The sequence below is a fragment of the Phascolarctos cinereus genome, unplaced genomic scaffold, assembly GCF_003287225.1.
Source record: "Phascolarctos cinereus isolate Bilbo 61053 unplaced genomic scaffold, phaCin_HiC Scaffold_4;HRSCAF=312, whole genome shotgun sequence".
Taxonomy (NCBI): Eukaryota; Metazoa; Chordata; class Mammalia; order Diprotodontia; family Phascolarctidae; genus Phascolarctos; species Phascolarctos cinereus.
In genome coordinates, this window is record NW_027555847.1 from 257,074,732 (window position 1) to 257,101,478 (window position 26,747).

Consider the following 26,747-nt stretch of genomic DNA (forward strand, 5'->3'; position numbering starts at 1 on the left):
TTTCCAGGGCCAAAAAAAAAAAAGAGTGCTTATGGTCACTTGAAGACCAAAGCACAGGCCAAGAAAGGAGTAACCAGCTGTCCTTAGATATACCACTTTGGGAGAACTGAAAACTTGCAGGTCCTTAGAAGTATCTCTGAAAACAGCTATACAAACCACCAAAGCTTAGGACACTATATTCTCCACACTGAAAGCAGAGCCCTACCTTAACAAAGAGTTAAAAAGTGAAAAAAAAACTGGGAAGATAAGCAAACAGAGGAAAAACTTTTGGACTATAAAATCTTATTTTGGTGACAAGGAAGATCAAAACATACATCCAGAAGAAGACAACAAAGTCAAAGCTACTACATCTAGAGCCCCCAATAAAAAAATATGAATTGGTCTCAGGCCATGGAAAAGCTCAAAAAGAATTTTGAAAATCAAGTAAGAGAAGTAAAGGAAAAAATGGGAAGAGAAATGAGAGTGATGCAAGAAAAGCATGAAAAACTAGTTAACAGCTTGCTAAAGGACACCCCAAAAATTCTGAAGAAAATAATAACAAAAAATAGACTGAGCCAAATGGCAAGAGAGGTCCAAAAAGCCAATGAGGAGAAGAATGCCTTAAAAAGCAGAATTGGCCAAATGCAAAAGGAAGTCCAAAATCTCCCTGAGGAAAATAATTCTTCAAAAATTAGAATAGACCAAATGAAAGCTAATGACTCTGTGAGAAATCAAGAAATCATAAAACAAAACCAAAAGAATGACAAAATAGAAGACAATGTGAAATATCTCATTGGAAAAACAACTGACCTGGAAAATAGATCCAGGAGAGATAATTTAAAAATTATTGAACTATCTGAAAGCCATGATTTAAAAAAAAAGAGCTTAGGCATCATCTGTCAAGAATTTATCAAGGATAACTGCCCTAATACTCTAGAACCAGAGGGTAAAATAGAAGTGGAAAATATCAACCAACCAGCTCCTGAAAGAGATCCCAGGAATATTATCACCAAGTTCCAGAGTTCACAGGTAGAGGAGAAAATCTAAGCAGTCAGAAAGAAACAATTCAAACATTGTGGAAACACAATCAGAATAACACAAAATTTAGCAGCTTCTACATTAAGGGATCAGAGGGTTAGGAATATGATATTCTGGAGGCCAAAGGAGCTAGGATAGTATATAGTCCTTTAGGGGAAGAATGGATATTCAATGATGTAGAGGAATTTAATGCATTCCTGAGAAGCCAGAGCTAAATGGAAAAGTTGACTTTCAAATAAAAGACTCAAGAGAAGCATGGAAAGGTAAACAGGAAAGAGAAATCATAAGGTATTTATTAAAGTTGAACTGTTTATATTCCTACCTGGAAAGATGATATTTGTAACTCATAAGACCTTTCTCATTATTAAAGTTATTGGTGGGAATATATGCATATATGTATATATATGTATATGTATACATATATATGTATATGTGTGTGTGTGTGTGTGCATGTGTGTGTGTGTGTATAGACAGAAAGCACAAGGTGAGTTGAATATGAAGGGATGAAATCTAAAAAGGAAAATTAAGGAGTGAGAGAGGAATGTACTGGGAGAAGGAGAAAGAGAGAAGAAAAATAGATTAGATTATCTCACATAAAAGAGTCAAGAAAAAGCTGTTATGGTGGAGAGAAGAGGGAGGAGGTAAAAAGGAATGAATGAATTGTACTCTCATCAGATTTGGCTTAAGGGGAGGATAACATACACACTTAATTGGGTATGGGAATCTATAATACCCTACAGGAAAGTAGAGGGGAAGAGGATAAGAGATGGAGGAATGATAGAGGGGAGGTCAGGTTGGGGGAGGAGGTAATCAGAAGTAAACACTTTGAGAAGGGACAGACACAAAGAAAAGAATAAAATAAATGAGGACCAGGATAGGATGGAGGGAAATATAGTCTTTCACAACCTGACTATTATGGAAGTATTTTGCATGACTACACATGTATAGCCTATTTTGAATTGCTTGCCTACTCAATGAAGATGGGTGGGGAGGGAGAAAGGGATAGAATTTGGAACTCAGAGTTTTAGAAACAAATGCTAGAAATTGTTTCTGCATGCAACTGGGAAATAAAATATACAGGCTATGGGGTGTAGAAATCTATCTTACCCTACAGGAAAATAGAAGGAGAAGGGGATGGGGTAGGGATGGGAGGATAGAAGAGAGAACAGGTTGGGTTCAGGGGGGGATCAGAATGCAGACTGTCATGGGATGGGGGAGGGGAGGGATGGGGAGAACATTTGGAACTCAAACTCTTGTGGAAGTGAATGTTGAAAACTAAAACTAAATAAATAAATGGAGAGAGGGGGAGAAAAATCAATTTAGCATTTGAATGGAGGACAACTTGGAAGAAAGAGAGGTGAGACCGTAAGATCTTTACAAGATTATTGCAATAGTCCAAATAAGATGTGATGAGACCCTGGACTAGGGTTTTGGCTGTATGAATGGAGACAAGAGGACATCTATGAGAAATGTGATGGTAGAAACCACAAGATTTGGGAAAAAAAAAGATTGAATATGTAGGGTAAATGATAGTGGGAAGTAAAGGATGCCACTGAGTTTGAAAGTCTGGGTGAATAAAAGGATAGTTGTATCCTTGACAGTAATGGGAAAATTTGGATGTGTGTGTGTGTGTGTGTGTGTGTGTGTGTGTGTGTGTGTGTGTGTGTGTAAAATAAGGAATTATGTTTTGTATATGTTGAACTTGAGAAATCTAAGAGCTATTCAGTTTGAGATGTTTAATAAACAGTTGGAGGTACAATATTGCAGCTCAGAAGATAGCCTAGGGTTGGATATTCAATCTTAAAGAAGAAAGACTTATCAGAATGTAAAAAGGGGAGGTCAAAGCAATATTTTAACAACAACAAGAAGAAGAACAATATATATTAATGTGTGGTTTTATGATTATAGAAATGCTTTATGCACATTTCATTTGATTATCAAAAGAATACTGTGAGGTTGATGCTAAATAATAAATAACTGCATATGGCATTATTCAAGTCTACTTAATGCCATCTTAAATATATTTTTTTTCTGTTTTAGTGCTTTTTAAGTATCTACTAGCTATTTTGTACTTCAGAATAGTATTATAATGTTAATAACCAAGGGAAGATTAGGGCGGAAAAGGTCATAAATTATTATTTTATTTAGTCTATAAAACAACAAAGAGCCAGTTTCAGCATTTCTTTTCCCTCCTTTTGATAATTTGTTTGGGCATCATACAGAAACTGCCTGTGTTGGAAAACAACAACAACAACAAAAACAAATGAACAAACAAACAAACAAAAAACCCAAACATTCCCTGACGTTTCAAGTATACCATGTTGTTTGGGTTTATTGGACTCATTTGCCTATTCTCTACTCTTACACCTTTGTTAAATGTCAGCTAGTGAATAATTTTTAAAAATCTACAAAAGGAATATTTATTATAAAACATAAAGGGACCTTGTAAGGGGTGCTATTTGAGCTGTATTTTAAAGCAAAGCAGGTTTTGCAAGAAGTGACTAAAAAGTAGCCATACATTCCAGGAATGAGAGACAACTTGTTCAAAGGCACAGTTTGAGGAGTTGGGATGCTTCGTGCAAAGAGGAATAAGGCTGGATCATAGAACACATAATAGAGAGTAATATATAATAAGCTTGTAAACTTGATAGCTTTAAGTGCCTAACAGAGGAAGATGCATTGAGTCTTAGAGGTAATACAGGTTACTGCATTGTTGGACTTGTGCTTTAGCAGTATCATTTTGTTACCTGTGTTGAGGTTGGATTGAGAGAGTAGATAACTAGAGGAAGGAGGAACAATTGAGAGTACTGAAACAGTCCAACTGAGTAGTCATGAGGACCAGAATCAGATTATAGTGTGAATAAAGAGGAATCAAAAGATTGACATCTACTGCAAAGGAAGAAACCTGACTCATGCTGGCCTAGCCCATGACCTGAAATTGGAGGCAAGTGTCCTTATCTGTTCCTTGACCTCATATTCATTTTCCCCCTCCTTCCATGGGAAGACTTTGGTATAGCACCCACCCCACTTCCCTCCTGTTAAGATTCCCCAAGATCTATAGTGTAGATTTGTCCTCGGAGTGATGGACTTCATGGACAGTGAAGTTGAGGAGGATAAAATGGGTCCAGAAACCAACACAGAACCAGTAAAGAAATCCATAGAAGGAGGCAAAAACTAGTCAATTCTACATAGTTCATGTATTAATCTCCTCCATCTGGTCCCTTCCTCCTCCCTCTGCAAGGGAAAAAAGGAATCACTCTTAGGTTGTGAACTTGGGTTACTACAAGGATGGTGGTGCTCTCAACATAATTAGATATCCTAAAGGAAGTTTGGATGATGGGTAAGCTGGAAAGGAGACGGAAAGTAAATCATGTTTTGGATAGGTTGAATTTGAGATATTGATGAGCAGTCTAAACAGAAGGTCTATGAAGATATTGTCATTTTGAGACTGGAATAAAAGATAAAGATTAGGGTTTCATACAGTTTTGGGAGTCTTCTGTGTGTAGATATGATAATCAAACCAATTGGAGCTAATGGAATCACTTAGTGTAGAAAAAGAAGAAAAGAGGGTGCAAGACTGAGCTTTAAAATGGATGATAATCTGAGATGAGATTGCCTAGGAGTAGGCAGACAGGTAGGAGAACAAAATTAATGTAATAGAAACCAAGATGAGAAAGTGCCCAGGAGGAGGGGGCAGATGACAGTATAGGATGTGCATCATCAAGTTGGCTAAGGACTTACAAAAGTTATTTGGATTTAAGAATTAAGAGATTCTTTGGTGTCATTAGAGATAGTAAATTAAAAAGAGCGGTAGAGTAAGAATCTGAATAGCAAGGAATTGAGAAATGAATTAAAGGAATAGTGGAAGTAAAAACAATCAAACACTTGTGTTTAGGAGTTTGAAAAAAAAAAGCTTCAGGAGGTAGCAGGACTTTTCCTTGTTTTGTTGCATTGTATTTTTTTGGGGGGGTGGATGGAATACAGGTGCAGAATGAGACATAGCTAATATATGAATATGTTTTTCTTGACTTTAGTTAGGGAATGAATATAGGGAGATTGAAGCTGAGAGAAAAGGAAAAAAAAGAGTAGACAATCAAAAGAGATTATAGTGAATGAGATCAAGGGCACAAGTATTATGTTTTGCATAATCAAGGATAAGGACCACTTCTTTTTCAGAGTTAGAGCAAAGGAAGAGAGAATGTGCACACTGAAGGACATTTTTGAGTAATGGCATAGCAGAGAGAAATTGTGTGTGTGTGTGTGTGTGTGTGTGTGAGAGAGAGAGAGAGAGAGAGAGAGAGAGAGAGAGAGAGAGAGAGAGAGAGAGAGAGAGAGAGAGTTGTATTTCTCACTACTGTAAGAGAAAAGCTAAGATGAGAGAGAACAATTAAAGACAGAGGGGGAATGTTTGGAGCAACAGCTATGAAAGATTGAGATAGACAGTCACCTAGCAGAGAGTAAAAAGACCATGATGTAACTACTTCAGTTGAAATTAGATGTTAGCCTTTATTACTCCCACAGTGCTCTGCCTAATGCATCTAGAGTGTTACCTTCAGTTCTATGACTCAGATTTTAGGAAGGATACTGATACCTATCCTATCACCCCACATACACACACACACACACACACACACACACAGACTTAGAATTTATATTAACCAACAAGAAAATAATTGCCACTGATGTAGTAATTATTCCCAATCAGCTACCTGTACTGTCAGACTACTGTCTCTTCAGAGCTATGATCAGATTTAGTAAAATATAAGAAATATAAAAAAAAGATATGGCATAAAATCTAAATAGCTTAATTATGAATTATTTCAAAATGAAAATCTAAAAGAGATGAACAACAGAAATGAGAATGGTACTGACAATAAAATTTTTTTTTGAGGAAGCTTATCCAATGTTAATTAATTAACATACCAAGAAAAGCCCCTTGGGCAGTAAATATCTGACTCATTTGTCATAGAGAGATGGCTGCCAAAGTTAACATCTGGTTAGAGTATGAACTCATTTCTATACTCTTATAAAGTAAAATGATGAATGATTAAGAGTAGTATTGTCTCATAAAACAAATAGATGTGGTAAAGAGTAAAACCAAAATAAAAAAAAAAAAAGCTTGGTAAGATATCCGAGCAAGCAAAGTATTACAAAGGGTTTTCAAGAAAGGAAATAGGATTACAAATAGAAGAAAAAAATAAAAATGATTCTAAGATTTGGAAAAAAAATCAAAAACTTTTTAACAGCATGTTTCTTCCTTTTATGATAGTGGAACCATCAGACTTGGACTCTAAAATCATAGTTCCTGATGTGCTTATACAGGAAGTAGAAATGGTACTAAAGATTGGAAAAGCAGTCAGATTAGATGAAGTACATATTCCTCTACAGATCTGTATTGGAAGCAATCAAAACAAGTGTGAGGTCATTGAGACATTAATATCATGGAAGATAATTAAAGGAATGTACCAAAAAGGGTGAGGGGGAAATAAAAGCAAGTATCTACTTCATTGTTCTGAAAAAGGTAATAAAAAGTATTAATAACTACCAAACTAATTGCTACACCTATTATCTGTACAAGATCATGTCATTTTGACTGTATTTCTAATGTTCCTTGCATCTAACACCATAGAAATCCAAGGATACCAAAAGAACATGGAATGAAGGAAGGAGATGGGAGCAGGTTGTCATAGAAAAGGCATGAAGCTGAAAAACTGATCATAGAAAAGCATCTGAATTTTGCCTAGGTTGCATTGTTGCAGCATACTTAAAGTCAAATTATCTTCATTATAAAGGTGAAGTCATTCAGTGTAAGTTATTTGGTGGGTGTGGAGAAAAGAGTGAGCAAGTTGGTCAGTGAGAGAACTCTCATTGACTTTCATGGTTTGTATGTGTCAGTCAAAATCTGTGATTATGTCCAACTTACTGATGTTAGCAGTCATATTTCAAAAGAAGATGAGTCACTATGAAACAATGACAAAGCTTAAAGTGATCCAGATTGATTTTTTTTCTTTCATTCAGGTTTTTTTTTTTTTGAGATAGATAAACAAAGCTATTCTGGGGGATAGACTACCATCAAGTTGATTTCTATTCTTAGCTATAACAGTAGGAGACTAAATTCTGTACTTCAGTCCTGTCACAGTTCTTAATTGTATAGTAGGAAATTTCCTGTCCAGAATCCTCTATCACTCCAAGTCCTAGACTGAAAAGAGGGACAGTTGGTGTGACATGGCCACATGGGAAAGAAGAGATTATTATTAAAGTATAAAGAATAATTTTAATAACCCAGTAATTCAAAAGAACTGTGACTTCACTGGTATGGTTACTCACTCCATTCATTCAAATGTTACTTAGTAGACTATTATCTTAAGCTTCTAAGACTAAAAAAAAGTCACCTGGTGGCAAAGGTTCTAGTGTTAATGATTTGTGAAGTTAGTTAAGCTAGTCTGAAATAACACACAGTCTATTTTTGGTTCTATACTTGAAATCTTTCCAGTCTTGTAGAACCTTACAGAGTTTGTACTTCTCTGATGCAGATCTTGAAAATTCTATTTTGAGATATTGGGGTAGACTTTCATAGAAAAAATTAGACTACACATTTCATTAATTTATGTTCAATAAGTTCACATTTAGAATCAATTTGACCAATGCTGGGCTACATTCTACCTTTGATCATCTGTAAAGAAAGATATTGCCAAGAAAATTAGAAGTAAGAAATAAGAATAAAGAAGTTAGTAGTAAGTGGGATAACAGAAGGAAATGTATAAAGTACTTAACGTAAACTTTTCCAGTGTTTTCATAGTATGATGCCCATCAGATCAAATTTGTCCCCTTAATTTTAATTATCTAATTTGTCTCCATTACCCAAATTTTGAAAAAAAAATTGTTATCAACAATGAGGGCCACGGAGTTTGTTAGTTTTTTTTTTCTTGGATTTTGTCTCTTCTGAATTTCCTAGTATCTTAGCTAATATTCTTCTCCCTTCCTTTGAACTGTTATCTTTACTATTTACTTTTGTGTCTGATAGACAGTTTTCTTTCTCCTTTGTCCTTTTGAGTTTTTAAAGTTTGTTTGATTAGATTACTATTACTGCGGAATTCTAAATATCTTTCTGGTATTTCTTTCCATTACATCCTTTTCTTTCTACTTGATGTTAATTTCCCTTTTAGACTGCTAAACAGAATAGTGACTTCTAGCAGCTAGGTTGCACACTGGATAGCATGCTGGGCTTGGAGTCAAGAAGACCTGAGTTAAATCCAGCCTCAGACAATTACTTTCTCTGTGACCCTGGGCAAATCACTCACTCCTGTTTACCTCAGTTAACTTACCTGTAAAATGAGCTGGAGAAGGAAATGGAAAACCATACCAGTATCTCTGCTAAGAAAACCCCAAATGGGGTCACAAAGTCAGACACAACTGAAACGACTGAACAACAACAACAACAACAACAACAACAACAACAACAACAACAACAACATATTTCATTTTAACTTTGATACCAGGACACATGAAAGTATTTCATAGTCTTACAATAATCATAATCCAGTTTAACCCTAAATTTCAAACTGTAAATATATGTATTTTTAATATCTGTTTTTCTGTCTCCTTTTCCATATTTAAGTATGTGTGTGTGTGTATTTGTATGTTGGTGTGTATATATTTTGTAATTTAAAATTTAGGGATAAACTGGATTATGATTATCCACAGGTTGACCCAAAAGTTACAATTTTAAGCAATTGATGTTCCAAATTATATTTTAAGTTTTAATAGCTTAAAATTTTAAACTAAAATTCCACTAAGACTTTTGTGACACTGTGCATGTGTGTGTAAAGTGTGCATATAAAACTGGGCTATGTCAAGTAGCCTATATAATGCTTCTTTTCTCTAAATGCAATATTTGAAATAAAATTTTCATTCCTGCCTTGTAAAAATATGCATATACTATTATATGAAATTTATACTTTTATGTACTCTTCTATTATTCTGTAAAGACTAATTTTTTAAAACAAGTATTTAGAAAATGTTTCTCCTCCTTAGAACAGAGATATTAGGTAAACCATACCATCCATTAGAGTTCTCTTATATTTCTAACTCTTTAAGATAAATGGATTCTATTGAATAGAATGTATTCTTATTTCCACAGAAAATCATAGAATTTTGAGCTGGAAGGAAGTTTAGAGGTCATTTGGTCCAGTCCCTCATTTCACAAATGTGAAAACTATTGAACACTAGTATAGAGCTCTGAAGACATCATGATTGTTACTGACTTCAAGAGAATCAATTAAATAAAACCCAGACAAATAAGGACTTAGTTTATTGAAAAAGTACAGAGTTGGAGAATATCATATGTACAATTTCCTGTCATTTTCATATCACTCTAGGACCTTTGAAATGTCCAGTATTATGTTCTAAAGCTCCAAATGCTGTGAACAGCCTCTTTTGTTGAAAGAATCCAATATTTTTTTTTTAGTAGATCTGTTAGAAGTTTTCCAGTTAAGACTCTTTTGGTTAAAAATTAAACTCATATTCTGAGATGTTTTTAAGAGGAAAAATGCAAATACATTGAACCAAGTTAAAATGTATATTTTTCTACCATTATTTTCCTAAGTATTATGAACCAAAGATACTTTAAGTCAGCACTCTCCTTCTTTCAATCACTCTTTCTTCCAGAGAATTTGGCATGTCTTCCTTTCTGGTTTTGCCTAGGCTGTCCACCATGACTGTAATACATCCCTTCTTACCTCAATCTCTAGCTTAAGAATCTCTCTGTTTCTTTGAAGCCCTGAACGTATACCATTTATTTTAGAAAGCTTTTTTTGTCCTCCCCCAAGTTGCTAAAGTCCCCCTTTTCCTTAAATTATCTTGCACTTAGTTATTAACATGCTCTCTTCCTCAGCAAAATGTAAGCTCTCTGAGGAAGGACATTTTTTCCCTCATGTTCCACTTCAAATCTCTAGTATTACCTGCATAATTTGCACAAGGTGAAGCCTTTGGTAAATGATTAATGAAATGAATTGATTTAATAAACTAAACACTTCTCATAATTGGGGAATAATTAGGGAAGCCCCCCCAATTATATTCATTTATTAGTGTTTTTTATTAACTTTTTTCCACAAATAAATTAATTGTGCAACCAAGATTAGAATGGAAGCAGAAAATTGGGAAAGGATTCTTACAACCAGTGTCTCTGATAAAGCCTCATTTCTGAAATATATAGAGAACCAAGTCAAATTTATAAGAATGCAAATCATTCTGCAATTGACAAATGGTCAAAGGATATGAACAAGCAGTTTCCAGATAAAAAAATTAAAGCTATCTTTAGTCTTATAAAAAAGTGCTCTGAATCACTATGGATTACAAATATACAAATTTTAAAAAAAAGACTCTGAGGTACCAGATCACACCTATCAGATTGGTTAACAAGACAAAACAGGAAAATGATAAATGCTGGGAAAATTAGAACACTGATGCATGTTGTTGAGGTTGTGAACTGATCCAACCATTCTGGAGAGTAATTTGGAATTATGCCCAAAGGGTTATAAAATGTGGTATATGAATGTAGTGGTATACTATTTTCCATAAGACATGATGAGCAGGCAGACTTCAGAAAAACCTGCAAAGACTTGTATGGACAAATGCTGAGTGAAGTGAGCAGAACCAGGAGAAAGTTATACATAGTAACAATCATGTTGTACAATGACTAACTTTGATAGACTTAGCTCTTCTCAGCAATGCAAGGGTCTCAGAGAACTCCAAAAGTCTCATGATGGAAAAATGCTATCCACATCCAAAGAAAGAACTATGGAATTTGAATGCAGATCAAAGCATACCATTAGCTTCCTCTCTCTCTCTCTCCCTCCCTCCCTCTCTGTCTCTCTTTCTTTCTTTGTCTCTGTCTCTCTCTCTCTGTCTCTCTCTCTCTCTCTCATTTCTTCTTTCTCATGGTCCCTCCCATTATTTCTAATAGTTTTTTTTTTACTTACATGACTAATGTGAAATTACATTTAATATGAATGCATATTTGTAGTCTGTATCAGATTGCATGCCATCTTGGGGAGGGAGGAGAAGAAGGAGGGGCAGAAAATTTAGAAGTCAAAATCTTATGTAAGTAAACGCTGCAAACTAAAAATAAATAAATAAAATTTAAAAGATAAGTTAACTGTGGAAAACAGGGAGCAACAAGGATCAAGCTTCTAGATAAATTTGGGCACAAACCTGATAATGGAATCAAGGAAGAAGCACCAATAAACTTATTAAAAGGAAAAAAAATGAAGTCTACTTCTTGTTAAATATTCATTAGATAGGCCCAAATCCATGCCAGTGCAGATTATTCCCTAAAGTATCATCAGTAATTTTTTGCAAGGAACAATGTGAAGTGATATTTCCCAAAATCTATAAACTTTTCTCCATCTATCTGGATATGTGATAGAACTAACAGCTTCAGTAGTCAATTAGATCTTTAGGATAAAGGGCATATGTCCCTATTTTGTACATGAATAATCAGTGCTGACGCAATTTATTCTGGCCTGCATTTTGGTAAACAGAGCTATTTTTAATGACAAATTTACTTGCTAGATAAGAAGAGTACCTTTCATAGTACAACTAAAGTAGGCTCCATTTCTTTCCCTACATTACTGATACATTACATCCTTACAAAGTTTGCATTGTATTTAGTTTACAATATACTATCATTCGACTTAGTTCGCTGAATTATAGGTCTTAGAATTCCTCATAATTCTTACCATGCCCTTACTTAGTAACTGTTTGATTAAATATTTTCTTCCATTTGTTTTGAAGTCATTTGCATATATCTCTGTAGTGTTTTTTCATGATTGGAATTATTAATAAAAACCAAATTGTATTTACACAGGAATTTATCCACTAGTACAAATGTAGGTGTGTAATGTGATAGACAACACACAACTTTTCTTATCTAAAGCATGCTGTCCTTGTCATTGATGAAAAAGTTGCATGATGAGATTCACCAAATACTTTTGACAGGTACTCCTAAAAGATATTTTTGGTTAATGGGAACTGAATGCATTGGATGTAAAAAATATGACTATTCCCTTGTTGGTAAACCCCTGACATGTTCATTTCTGTTTGATATGAAAAACATCTAGAATGACATTCTTTATATACTTTTACCAGTGGAATTCTGAATTTCTTAAGACTTGTCCACATATTTGCCTCTCCATTTCTCTGTATCTAACAATTGTTCTCTTCTCTTAATGTCCCAGATCATTTCTCTGAATCATACATTACTAGAAAAGTGACAAAAGAATTGAAGAGTCCTCTTCTAGTTAATCTTCATGAGCAGTTTGTCTTTGAGGAATGATGTTTTTATTTTAGGGAAATGGGTTTTTGCTGTCTTTCTTCCTATTATTGTTTTTGCCATTAATTTTAGTGATATTTTTAGTCATTTCCCTTATTCTTCACTTTTAATGTGCCAGTGAATTTATTATCTGTTGGATTTATTGGGCATCCTTTCAATTTTAAATGCACTTATTTCTATAACGGTTTTCTATAATTATAAAATTTCCCTTTTCATTCCTGTCATATTCAAATGTTATGAAGTTGTTGGTAAAGAAATTTTAGCTGTTCATAATCCAAATCAATTTCATTGTCTTAACTGATTCTCTTTTATACTTTTTTTTAATTTTTCCTCACTGCTTCTTTACAAAGAGGATATATAAAGAGGAATGTTCTCAAAACTAATTATCTATATTTGATACAATCTGTTTCCATTCTATTAGTCTTCATTTCTCTTTACCCATTCCCATTCACAAGTGTTTAGTTTTTTTTCCCTTTTTATTCTCTACTTCATTTTTCCTTTCAAAAATAGTTTGTTTTATGTATGACTAATCACTCCCTAAGTCTATATTTCCTCTTAGACCCCCTTTTCTCTCTCTTGAATCTGTTGAATTTAACACATCTTCACATGAAAATCTATGGGGTGTGTGTGTGTGTGTGCATGTTCACTTCTTCCTTGGTTAAGAGGAAAATGAGATTCACATGTGGCCCATTGTCTACACCCCTTTCTCTTTGTTCATATAGTCTTCTTCCCATGTGCCCAGATTACATGAAACAATAAATGCCATTGTCTCTTTTCTCTTCTCCTTCTTTAGTGAATACCATTTTTCTTTTTTTTTTCCATTTTCTCTAAAGATTATTAAATATAACAAAACTGTTTCAATGCTCTCTGTCTTATTTACTCTTTTAACCTTTGAAGATTTTGGGCTTCTAAGGGTATACTTGTTTGTCTTCTCTCATAAGAATATGAATACTTCATCAATGTATTTTTTTTTCGATTTCAAAAATGAATTTACCTTTCTATGTTTCTTTTCAATTCTATGTGTACAATTAAGAGTATCTACTCAGCTACTGTCTCTTAATCAAGAATAGTTGGAAGTCCTCTGTTGCATTAAAATTACATTTTTCCCATAAAAATTGTGTTCATCTTTGCTAAGTACATTATTTTTTCTTTTAGACTTTTATCATGTACTAGGGATGAGGAAAGTACAGCCTCGAGGCCACATGTCTTCCTCTAGATCCTCAAGTGTGACCCTTTGACTGAATCCAAACTTCGCAGAACAAATCCCCTTAATAAAAGGGTTTATTCTGTAAAACTTGGACTCAATCAAAAGGCCACACCCAAAGACCTAGAAGACCACATGTGACCTCCAGGCTGTAGGTTCCCCACCTATGGTATAGATTGTCATATTCCAAGTTTTCCTCTTCTTCATATAAGAGTAGTTGTCAAGTCTTGTGTGATCATGATTGTGGCTTTCTGCTTGTTTAGAGCATTTTTGCATTGATCTAGAAGCTCTTGATTTGGCCTTTTATGTTCTTGGGAGTTTTCAATTCAGGTTTTCATTTAACATGTGAGCAGTAGATCATTTCTTTTTGCCCTTGGCCTTTTTAATAGATTTGCCCATTTTTAAATTAATATTTTCTTGACATGTTACATTTAAGAGGCAGCTAGATGGCGCAGTGAATAGAGCTCTGGCCTTGGAGTCAGAAGGACCTGAGTTCAAATCCAGCCTCAGACACTTAACTCTTACTAGCTGTGTGACCTTGGGCAAGTCACTTAACCCCGATTGCTTCACCAAAAAGCAAAAAAAAAGTTACATTTAGGCTCTATTTTATGATCCTGATTGAAGGAAGTTATTTTTGAAAGAATGTATTTTATATTTTCTGGTTGTTTTCAAGTATCTCTTTTTTCTTTTTTTTTTTTTTTTACAAAATCTTTGATCTCTGTCTTAGATATATTTTCCAGAAGTCTTTTATATGAATAAGAATTTTTATCCTATAAAAAAACTTTTTATTCTCCTGTATCTCTTCTCTAGATCTCTCCTTTCCCCCCCTATCCTTCTCTTTAGAGCTCTTATTCAGTTTATATGATCATTTTAAAACTCTCCATTTCTTCCCAGAATTACTGTAGAACTTATGACAACTGTCATTTTCTTTAAGGCTTTTCTTGTGGATGATATGGAGTTATTCTATTCTTTTGGTTTAGTGTCTTGAGTCTTCCTGACTCTGTGATATAATACTATTGTTGGTTTTTTCTTGTTTACTCATTTTTCCAGTCTTCCTGAATTAGGTCTTTGTGTTGGGTTTAGACTCTGTCAACTTCTGGGAGAAATTGTGAGGGTTTATTTAGCATTGATTTATATTATATGGTATTTGACTTATGATCACTATGTTCTAGGAACATATGCAACAAGAGGGGTGGGCAGCACAGGTAGGGTTAAGTCTTCTTTGGAATGATCTACTTTTAAACATCTGAGCTCAGGAAACCTACTAAGATACTGTATTTCCAGGCTACTTGTCCTGAGTTCCCTACACAGAGTAGACTGCATGGAGAGTTAAACTAGAAAAGTAAGATCCAAAGTTTACTTTGATTGTAATCCTCTTTTAGCCTTTCTAATTATAATGGTTTACTAGTGCCCAAAGACTTCTATCTCTTTATGCTGATTCACTTGGCAAAATGTATTCATTTTAGTTTCTCCATGTGTTTTGTTTGTTTGTTTCTTGGTCCAATATTCTTTTTAAACTTTCCTGGAGTGGTTATGAATTTTGGTACTCTGTTTTCTTTTATTTTGACATCTTCAGGAGATACTCATAATCTGTTTTTCTTATACCACAACCAAGCAGAAAGATCTGATTCAGTGGCACAGATTAAAATCTGGCACAATGAATAAGACTTTTCTAAGTTCCCTAAAACCATCTGAAACATTCACTAGACCTCAGAGAATCACCTTATTTCTTGGCCCTTTAGTATTCCCTTCTTTACAGAGCTTATACTGAAGAATTAATTCAATATGATTTGAAGACATAGTTGCTAATAATAACTTCCATTAAGTTGATACATACAGATTTTCTTTGGAGATAATTTATCTCACTGAGAAGTTGTTACATTTGGCCATACATCTGTCTATCTACCTACCTACCTACCTATCTATCTATCTATCTATCTATCTATCTATCTATCTATCTATCTATCTACCTATCTGTCTATACCAGGGGGTTGGTTTTGTTTCAGTGGGGTGGGACAGGGGAGGTGGGATGGAAAGAAGGATTTTGTTTGGCTGAAAAAATAATAAAAAAAGTTAAAGTAATGTTAGGTACACTTGTGTGTAAATTGCTTGGCATGTGTCTAAACACATTTTAAGGTAAACTGGGTATATACAGTTCAATTCAGTTCTTTATTAAAAAAAAACCTCATGGTTCACAAACTCTAAAACAAAATTAATATTTTCATATACAAACCAAACAGAAAAGGATATATATAAAATTGTGAATCTTATGTACCACTCACGTTTATATAAAAGCACAAAATAAATTCATTGTTAGTATCAAAACTGTCCTAATTGTTTCCTTTTAATTTCTTTTTTCATATAGCTCATTTTTTGATTTAAAAAGAGAATGAACGTGATCCAACAAGGGTATAGAACACACGATTTATGTATATTGCATTTACAAATCAAAATGTCAGATTAAAGGTGCAATTTTAGTTCATCCATAGTTATGTTTATATTTCTGTACATGTGAGTGAATAAATATAACAAATGAAAAGTCATCATTGTAAAGAATATGGTAAGCAGTCTCCATTCAAAGCTCATTGAAATAAACGAAGTTGTAGTATTTGCTGGAATTTCCATTTAGAAGAAAAAAAATTAGATTAGTAAACATTATATGGATTTGTCCAAGAAGAAAACAAATCACTGTGATATAATTTATAAATTGTGTTAGGGAACTTATAAAATAAATAGAAATATTTTTTACTTGTTTAATTGTCTTCATTCTCCACCTTTTAAAAATATAAAATAAAGTTCTAAGTCTTAGGAACAGAATCATCCACCTGTAAAAGTAGTTTTTAACAGCGTATTTCCACATATTATCAATACAGGGCAAGAGGCTTGCAGAGGAGTAGTTACTAAGTCCATTTTCTGGAAGCTTATCATACAAAAATGAGAAACTGCCCCATAAAAGTGAAATGTGTGTGAATATAGAAAGACTTTTAAAAGATTTTTTGCTGCATTTTTTCTTCCATAAAATATATGATATCATTTTAGCAGGCTCCTTGTACAAATTTCTGTAAGCTAGTAGTCACGTGATAAAGAAAATCAGAGAATAAAATTTAAATGTTTGAAGAAGGAGATGTTATAAAATAATGAAGGTTTTGTAAGAGCAGAAGTAGGAATGTCTAACAAGGTTGCAACCCTTTGCCTACCATCCCTAGTTTTTCAAGACTTCTCAGAATTCCTGATTATAATGAAACTAGATAGGGATAAGGAATTGATTCTATAAAAAAAGAAAACTTAAAAATATATATAATAGAATGTTTGGTACAACATGTGCTTCCTTATACTTACATATACAAATAAAAAGGTTTCCATTTGAGGCATGTCTCCTTTTAAAGCACCTTTTAGTTATTACTATTATTGTTTGGTTGTGGTTGTTGTTATATTGTTTACAAAGTCTTACTTTCATAAAACTTATTTTGGTACTTATAAATCATATTCTTCTAAACCAAATAGGTAAATATTCAAAAAGACATGTATTTGTTATTGTACAGAACAGATATTTCTCAATACTCCTTAAGAGGTATATGGGTTTTCAGAGAAGATGAGTACCTCTGGTATGAGGGCTGTCAGTCCATTTTCAGGATGGCTTTCTACCTTTGGTGTCCAGCCTGTCACCCAACTCTCACCTGTGTTTCCAAGAAGCTGTAGCATGCTCAATGGCCACATTCTGGTAAACCATTTTGGCAGATGGGCTAAACCATTTTTAACTGAAAACCTCAAGCCCATAGGTGAGTTAGAGGGATGCCTACCTTAATCATATGAAGACTTCCCTCAGCAAAATGGTCTGATATGAACAGATTTTGTTGACTGGACTTTGAAAACCCTAGAAGAGAGTGTAAGGCTGATGACTTCAAGCAATGCTGCCTCACTTAAATCCAATTTACGTGTGAGTCAAAAAACATTACTCATAGAATTTTACCATTTTTACCTATCTCAAAGTCCTGTGGTCACTGAACAAGTGACGAAGAAGCAGGGGCAGATATATTGGAAACTGCAGTTAGAACCCTGCATACAGGCAGCCCAGGCCATATGATCACCTTTTTTTTTTATTTTGGCCAAAGACAAGGTTTATTAGAACATCAGTCATGTTGGGCAGACTCTTAAGAAGTCTGAGCATTAGTAAGCTACTGGCTAGATTATAAGAATCTAAGCACCTTAATGGAGATAAGATGGACCTTATATACATTAAGAACACGGGAGGGATCTAGCAGTGGCCAAGTGGTCTATGAGGTAGTAGAATTCCAGGGACCTGGATCCCATGGCTAAGGGAAAATGGAGCCTAGATAAGATTAAGTGTGGGAAGTGGCCTGGGGCCATAGGGATGTCCACAAGGAAAGGCCATTTGATGTGATTATAGCCTCAGGTGAATGCCAGAGATTTGGCCATATGGGAAAGTCCAGAGATTTTCCTTTTTGGGGTCTAGATCTCATCTTCATCATTCCCTTCTCAAACAAATGGTACCCAAATTCTTTTGGGGTAAGGGGCAAAGGTCTCGGCTTCTGTAATTGCTTCCTGTTGGCAAGGAGCATAGAGCTGTTCCTGCCTCAAGGGGTCCCAAAGAGGAGGTTGACTGGAACTGAGCACGGGGTGCATCCAGGGAAAGATGGTGGGACATTGGCTGGTACCCACTGTTTGCTGCTAACTGTAAGTAAATGACCCGTAGCCTGGAAGACACAAAGCTGACAGAAAAAAGTGCAGGGCCCAGATATACAGCAGGGACTAGATTTAGGGCCAAAATATAAGAGGATAAAACATACTTAGCTCTATTTGGTTTCAGATAATTCAGTTTTTTAACCATGTAGTATCAAATCCACCTCATAGCCGGACTCAGGAATAGCCAGGTGGGTAGAATTCTCTTTCAAAGGAATATAATGGAGAGGCTAAAATTGTCCTCTCAGCTTTTCCCAAAGCTGGATTTCCACCAGTATCACATTCTTCTGAGTGGCTTGTGGCATTTCTCTCAGATGGTGGATTATTGATTATCAATGGATTATGATCTATCAGATAACTCAAACTAAAATCATATAAGCTTTTAACTGAAACAGCAAGTTTCACTAATCACAGCTTAGGAAAATCTTTTCCAGGATTTACATGTCAAACTTGAATTTGTCCTAGTGTAAAAAGCCAATCACTAGAGATTTCTATACACTTGGAAATTCTCAGCAAGCTGTACATAACCCAAACAAGCTTTCTGGCTAGTTTACACATAAAAACAATAACCAACAATAGCCAAATTATTTTAGCAGTAACCAAATTATGAAAAGTTATTTGATATAACTGATACAAAAACTCCACCAATTTGAAACTTGAAATAAATCTATTACCAATCAGGTGGCTTAATCTTTTTTAAATGAATTTCCAAATTACACAGAGAATCAATATTACATCATTACAATACAACAGTTAAAACTACAAATTTAAAAAGAGTGTGCTTATACAAGTTTGGAGACTAGCTTCTTTACCTTGAGCAGAATGTGTTGAACCTGGGTATTGTTTTTAGGGAAAGGCTGCCCCAGGGCCCAAAGCCATTGCCAATGACCCCCCCCCCCACTGTAGCTGCTGCCCCTCCCCCTTCCTGGGTGGGGGAGGGCAAAATCAAAGATGAGGGGTAAAGGGTGAAATTCTCTTCTCCTAGGAGAGGGATTAACAGATACCCTCTTGACTTAAGGGAAGAGAGTGGGAGAAAGGAGTGACCAGGGTTGTAAAGAGGAGTTTCAAAACTCCTTAATGATCAATCACAAAACCTCCAGAATCTGCCAAGATATTTTTAGCTGTTCTAACTTTCCCCTGTAACCTCAAGAAGGAGAATTCAACGGTGTAGAGGGAAGGGAGTAAGTAAGGCTCAGGGAACCAAAAAGCAACCGCAGTTTCCCCAATTCTCTAGCACCAAGAGAACTGATAGAATTGGGCATACACTTCCAGATAGGGTGTCCCTCCTTGTCCACTATGATGTGGAAGGTGTACCCAGATCTATGGCCTTGAACTGACCCAGGGGACACAGAGCCTGAGAGCTTCAGGCTAAGTGTGAGACAGCCTCATAACGGTCTACCTGAAAAGCACCTCCAAGCCTTGGTGCTTGCAGAGTCACCTCAACTGTAAAGCAAGCAGGGGAAGGGGGAGGCTTACATACCTTCCAGTCTTGGCTGAAGAAGAACTTGGGGTTAGGCAGTTTCACCGTATGGGCCACCAAAATGATGAGGTTTAAGGGTTCAGGGGTGCTGGGATACCAAAATCACAATATGCAATTTCTTCCCATAAGAATTCTATCCAAGCCTTCTTTCAGCCAAAGACAAGTTTATTAGAACATCCATCTTATTGGTCAGACTCTTAAGGAGTCTGAACATTACTAAGCTATTGGCTAGATTATAAGAATCTAAGCAGTGGCTAGATTTTAAGAATCTATCTAAACCTTTGGCTAGATTATAAGAATCTATGCCCATAGGATCATCTTCTCACTGGACTGAAGCAGCGGTGGGTTTCAGCAGTCCCCTAGATGTCTGAACAACTATTTTAAGGATTTCACTGCTCACATCTCAGAGTGAGGAAGGTGCTAGAAAAGGTGCACTAAAAACTATAAGCTTAATCTACCCCTAGCCTGCTTGCCACTGCAGGTGGGGATCCTTCCCTGCAGTTGAAACACAAAAATATGCATAAAAAATTTTGTGAAGATGATTTATCTCACCGCTGGTACATGGAAAATCTGCACCCTTATGGACAACAAGAAATCCAATAGGCTGAAAAATAAACACCTCTTGTAATGAGAGAACTCAGGAAGTATAACATCGAAATAGCAGCCCTAAGTGAAACAAGGCTTGTAAATGAAGGCCAGCTAACCAAGGTCTAAGTTGGTACATGTTTTTTTTTTTTTCCCTGGAGTGACACAGCAACAGGGAGCATTGTAAAGACAGCATAAGTTTTGCAATCAAAACTAATCTTGTCAGCAACTTTATATGCCCCACAAACAGAGTGAACAATAGGCTCATGATAATGTGATGGCCACTTACAGGAAATGGCACAATATCATCATCAATACATATGCTCCCACCATCACAAAATTCTGATAAGGTCAAAGAAAAATTTTATGACGACTTGGAGACTGTCCACTTGCATGTGCCAAAAGAGAATGAGCTTGTAATTCTCAGTGAATTTTATACTAGATAAGGCACATACTATCAGGAATTTCAGACCTTGGGAAGAATGGAATTGGAAACAGCAATAGCAATGGTCCCTTATTACTGAAGACTTGTGTCTCATGAGCTTCTCATAGCCAGCACTGTCTTCTGTTTACCTAAACTCAAAAAAAAAAATTAATGGATACATCCTCACAGCAAACATTGGTATTTAATATACCATGTCATTGCGAGAAAAGACAGATACAATGTAAGACTAATGAAGGAAATGTGTGGTGCAGAGTGCTGGACTGCTCATATATTTATCCTCTTTAAACTAAGCATTCACATCTAACAAAAGAATAAACCTGAAGGCAGGATGACTACCAGAAGACTTAATGTAAACATATTAGAGCACATCCACACAAGAACAGTTTGTTGATAACTTAGAGGGAAAGGTGAGCCAAAACAGGGTTGATAACAGTAGGATAGAAAAGGAGTGGCCAGCTTTCTGAGATGTAGTGTACAACATTGCCTTTACTCCTTTGGGTCAGAACACTGTCAAACATCAAGAGTGATTTGATGAAAATGGGGAAATTCAGAAGCTACTAAATGAAAAACAATCTCTGAACATTGCCAAGATAGTGTTCAACTCCATCAGAAGTAAAGGGCGAGCAAAGCTTAGAGAGATTCAGGATTCTTAATTCAGTAAGAAACTTCCAACTGAAGAAGTGGTTTAGAATGCCATTAGTCACCTCTCATGTGGCAAAGAGCCCAATGCTGATTCTACTCCAGTTGAGATTTAGAAGGCAAGGGGTCCACAGCTCATAGAAAAGGTGACAAATCTTCCAAGTCATATGGCAAGAGAGATTATCCCTCAAGAGTTCAGGATCCCTCCATTGTCTATCTCTATAAAAGAAAAAGCAATAGGCTATGTTGTGACAATCCCAGTGGGGTTTTCTCTTAGTCATTGATTGCAAGATGCTTAATAGACTAATTCTCACCTGGAAGATAGTCATCTACCCAAGAGTCAGTGTAGCTTCAGAAGGGGTGAGAAATTCTGCTTGACAACTCTAGGACAAATGCCAAGAGTGGAACAGAGTCATGTATACAACATTTGTTGTTCTGACCAAGGCCTTTGATGTCATGAGGTCTCGTAGAAGATCATGGCAAAATTTTGAGGCTTGGAAAAGTTCATTAGAGATGTACATCAGTTTCACAGCTGCATGCTTGGATGGGTTCTGGATAATGGAGGGTGCTCCAGTGGAATGAAGCAGTTCTTTGTGTTTGCTCCCATGCTTTTAGCATGATGTTTTCAGGGATATTGTGAAATGCCTTCAATGAAAATGAAAATGGCATCAAGGTCAGCTATAGCACTGATGGTAAATTATTTAACTTGAAAAGGCTACAAGGCAAGAGTAGAGTAGAGAGAGAGTTGGTATGTGACCTTTTGTTGGCAGATGATTCAGCACCGCCTCTGAGCTTAACATGCAACAGACTATGGATTAGTTCTTTGCCACTTGAGCTAATTTTGGCCTGACAATTAACATGAAGGAAACAGGCTCTCCATCAGCCAGCACCATCCATACATGGAACTCATCAGTTACAGCAAATGGAAAAATTTTGAATGCTGTGAATCTGTTCACTTACCTTTCCAGGGTTGTACACATAGAAGATGAGGTCAACACACACACACATTATCTGAGCTAACTCAGTGTTTAGGAGGCTCTGAAAGAAAGTGTAGGAGACAAGAGGTTATTACCCTGACTACCAAATTGAAGGTCTACAGAGCCATTGTGCTGACCTCATTGTAGTATGCCTGTGAAACCTGAACAATATACCAATACTATTAAAGGAAGCTGAATCATATCCATTTGAACTGTCTTAGGTACATTCTGAAGATCATCTGGCAAGATAAGGTACAGACATTGAAGTCCTTTCTTGAATTAAACTGCCAAGCATTAAACTCTACTTCAGAGACCTCAATTCCAATAGGCTGGCCACATTGTTTGAATGGCAAACATTTGTTTGCTTAAATAATCATTTTACAGATGGGGTGGCTTGTATGAGGTGAGACAGACCCGGGAGATCAACCAGCTCTTGGGGCCAAGAGGCTTGACTGACACCTTTGACTTCATCTTAGACCTTCACAATACAACCTCCAATGTGGCGGCCTGTCTGATCTTGGACTCTGAGGAGAATATCTTCACTAGGCACATGTGTCACTATATCCACTATATATAGCCTGTGTCCAATCTATCTATATGGTTGCCCTGGAAAGGAAAACTGTTCTCTCCTGTCAGTTGCCAAGAATGGCCTGGACCTGGAGCTGAGCCCCCATCCACATGGGGTGCTTTGAGTTTATGTCTTGCTCATATGAGAGCCCTGGTGGCTTGTGGTCTGGACTTCATCAACCTCTTCAACGAGGGTAACTTATTCAATGCTTTTGATATTGTGGCTTGCAAAGTCATAGAGCCCATGGATTTTACTCAGTCTCCCACAGGGAGTTGCTGGAATTTGTCCATCCCCAGCTCCAGGCCAAAGATTTCCTTCCCCTGAAGCCAGAAGACCTTGTTTTTCAGGTGTTCAGTGGAGAAGAGATCTTCTACTAGGGTGATGCCACCATCTACCCAGCCTTCATCAATGAGGTTGCCTACTAGGAGAAAGTGTATTTATATGTGTGTGTGTGTGTGTGTGTGTATATGTGTATATACATATATACCACCTTCCATAAGATGAAGAAATGCACATTCTCCATCCCACCTTCAGATACCCCAATGACATCAGCCCCTTGATTACTCAGGAGCCAGATGGAGGGTACATAGCCCAGAAGGGAAAAGAGTTAACACTGACCTTGGGAGAACTGTCAACTGAGCCAGCCATTCTGGAAAGCAACTTGGAATGATGCCCCCAAAATGATTAAAAGTTATTAAACATGTCATTTGACCTAGCTGCTACTCCATCTAGACCCCAAAACCATAAGAGAAAGAGGAAAAGGATCTATCCATACAAAAAATATTTATAGGAAAACCTGTGAAGACTTATCCAAATTTATGCAGAATGAGGTGAGCAGAACCAGAACACTTCAGACAACAATAGCAACATTGTAAAAACAAACAACTTTGAAGAACTATGATTCCAGAGGAGTCATGGTAAAAACCTCTGATGGTGAGGTGAATGACTCAGAGGGAGGATTTAAGCCTTTTTTGGGGGGACATGCCTAGTACAGGAATTTGTTTTGCTCAACTATACATATTTGTAACTGTTCATGTTTTTCTTACTTTCTCAATGGGGAAGGAAAGGAAGGAGGAGGTGGGAGGGAGAGAATTCAAAACTAAAAATAAAATAAAATTGAATAAAAAAAATAAAAATACAGGGCTTCCAAGTCCATTTTGTTCTTGAGATATTCTCATGATATTCCACTTAGATGCAAATTTCTGTTGGATTCCCTTCTCCCACTTCTTTACTGCTCAATCCTCAGTTTTCCAAGAATGTTTCTCAAGACTGTCTCCTAACTCAACTTTTGTTCTCCTTACAAAATGTATCAAATATTTTAAAAGACTACCAGGGGTTTCATCAGTCTTTGGATCTTTAATGACTAGCTGCCCCTTAATTTCATCAATTTTGATAAAATGAATCCTTCACATGTTGTAAATTGGTAAGAAAATGTGGATGCATATTTGCAATTAATTTAGTACCCAAGTATAGCTACCCCCTTATCTTCTGCAATCTCAACTTGGCTGGGGGGAGGGATAAACTTGCCCTTCACCTTTACAATTATTGTATTTTGAGCAAGCCAAAATATACATCTTTGCAACTTCGATCCATTACTCATCTTTCTGTTTTCTGGGACCATATAGAACAAGTTGAATGTCTCTTTCAAGTGAAATATCTTTGAATATATAAGGATATCAACCATTTCCCTTCCATCTAAAGTAATCTTTTTTTTTTTTAATGAACATTCCTACTTCATCTGATTCTCATATAGAATTATTTATCACCCTTCATCATTCCTGTGGCTCTCCTCTGGGTGATCTCTAGCTTATCAACAATCTTCTTATATAGTGGGCCCATGACTGAACTTAATACTCTAGAAGTGATCTCACAAACAGTGATGACAATTCTACTTTACGTTATCTTATCTTTTGATATTATGCTTTGTAATGTAGTCTAAGTTTGCTTTGGCTTTCATGGTTTTCAAATAACATTTTTCACTTATATTGAGTTTATAGTCTATTAAAACTCCAGCTTCTTTTTAATATAAACAGCTATTTGGAAAGGTCTCACTTATGTGTTGCTGATTTTTTTTTTGTGAATCCATAATACTTTATATTTAATCCCATTATATTTCAATTTCTTAAGTTAGCTCCAATTTTCTAACACATCAAGCAACTTTTGAACTTTGACTTGGTCATCTGGTATATTAACTGTCAACTGCCAGTTTTGTGTCGATCTTCAAAATTTATTTCCCAAAATGATATGTTACATTTGGGGAAAGTAGAATCTTCTCCTGAAACACCCAAATAATGCCCAAATAATGCCTACATACAATTTACATTTACCTACAACATTTTAAAAATCATTATTTATAGAAAAGAGGGAAGTATATTTGATTCATAGCATGGTATTAATGTTGACCTCTGCATTTGACCAATCTTGTTGCCTCTTATCATTTATTTACATTGATGACATAACACACGTATTTCTCTAAATATTTCATATTCATCACTTCTTATAGTTTAGTATTTTCTGTAACATTCATATATCATATTTTGTTCAGCTATTTCCTAATCATTGAATACATATTTTGTTGGCAGCTTTTTGTTATGACAAATGATGCTACTATGAATGCTTTTGTTCTCTTTTCTTTCTGTCAATAGCCTCATTATGATATAACCAGATCAAAAAGTAATACAGTTTAGTAATTTTTTCTTAAATGATTTCAAATTATTTTCCTAGATGGTAGAATCAATCTATAGTTTTATCAGCAGTGAACTAATCAGTCATCTGCAAATTTGAAGAGACTGCTTCTCTCTGTGTCTTAATCCAAGTTACTAATAAGCATTTTTAAACAACACAGAATCCTGAGACACTCCACTGAAGACTTCATTCCAATCAAACAGTTAAAGAATACTCTGAATTTATTTATTCAACTAGATTAATATCTACAGAAATGTGTTATACTGTAATTCATGTTTCTCCATCTTTTTCAGAAGAATAAATGATTTGTTAAAATCTAGGTAATTTATATGTATCTGCCCATTATTCATTTTTTTTTTTGATCTTTGCAAAGATTTTTTTTTGCAAAGAAAAAAAAGAGCAAAAATGTGACAAGCAGCTGTTCTACTATACATTATACTCAACAGGTTCATCCCTACCAATGGCCTCATCTCTTCTTTGATCCTCCTTGCTCCCTCAATATATCTAATGCCTTCCTGGAAATATTGTGATTTTTATCCTTAGATTAGTATGTCAACTTCAGTTCTTTTTGTGGTTTGAACTTCTAACACTGTCATTACAGGACCACTCCATGTTTTGTATTATTTTTCTATTAGATGTTCTTGTTTCCATTGTTTATAAAAATCTGAGAGGCAATACTAACTGTAACTACCTATTACCACTCCATAACATAGTGGCTTAACTTCAATTCTTTGGATTGCGAGGACACAATAATAAGGAATCAATTATCTATTCCCCTCCCAATCTTGCTGACCCTCTGAGTTTCTCTCCATTGTGTAGGAAGCTGGCCTCAAAGTCAGGAAAAATTACATTCATACCTTGCCTTTCGTGCTATGTGACTCTGAGCAAATAATTAAGCATTTTAGTGATACAGACATATCTCTGAGCCTCTGACAAAATTTCAGAGCAGATGCTGATCTCAAGAGGTAGAGATTTACTTATATGGAGTATTCAATATCAGTGAAGTCACAGAACAGGTCCAAAAACAAACAAGCAAGTAAAACTTAAGGTACTCGATGAGTTTGTTCTCTATATATCCACTTTGTTTTTTTTTTTAAATTATCTCCTCTTTTTT

The 26,747-nt window shown here is 35.6% G+C and overlaps 1 pseudogene; it reads left to right on the forward strand.

Annotated features, from left to right (window-relative positions):
• Nucleotides 1-4,099: 4,099 nt before the first annotated feature.
• LOC144456528 (N-acyl-aromatic-L-amino acid amidohydrolase (carboxylate-forming) pseudogene) lies at nucleotides 4,100-23,508 on the forward strand (annotated as a pseudogene).
• The last annotated feature ends 3,239 nt before the right edge of the window (nucleotides 23,509-26,747 follow it).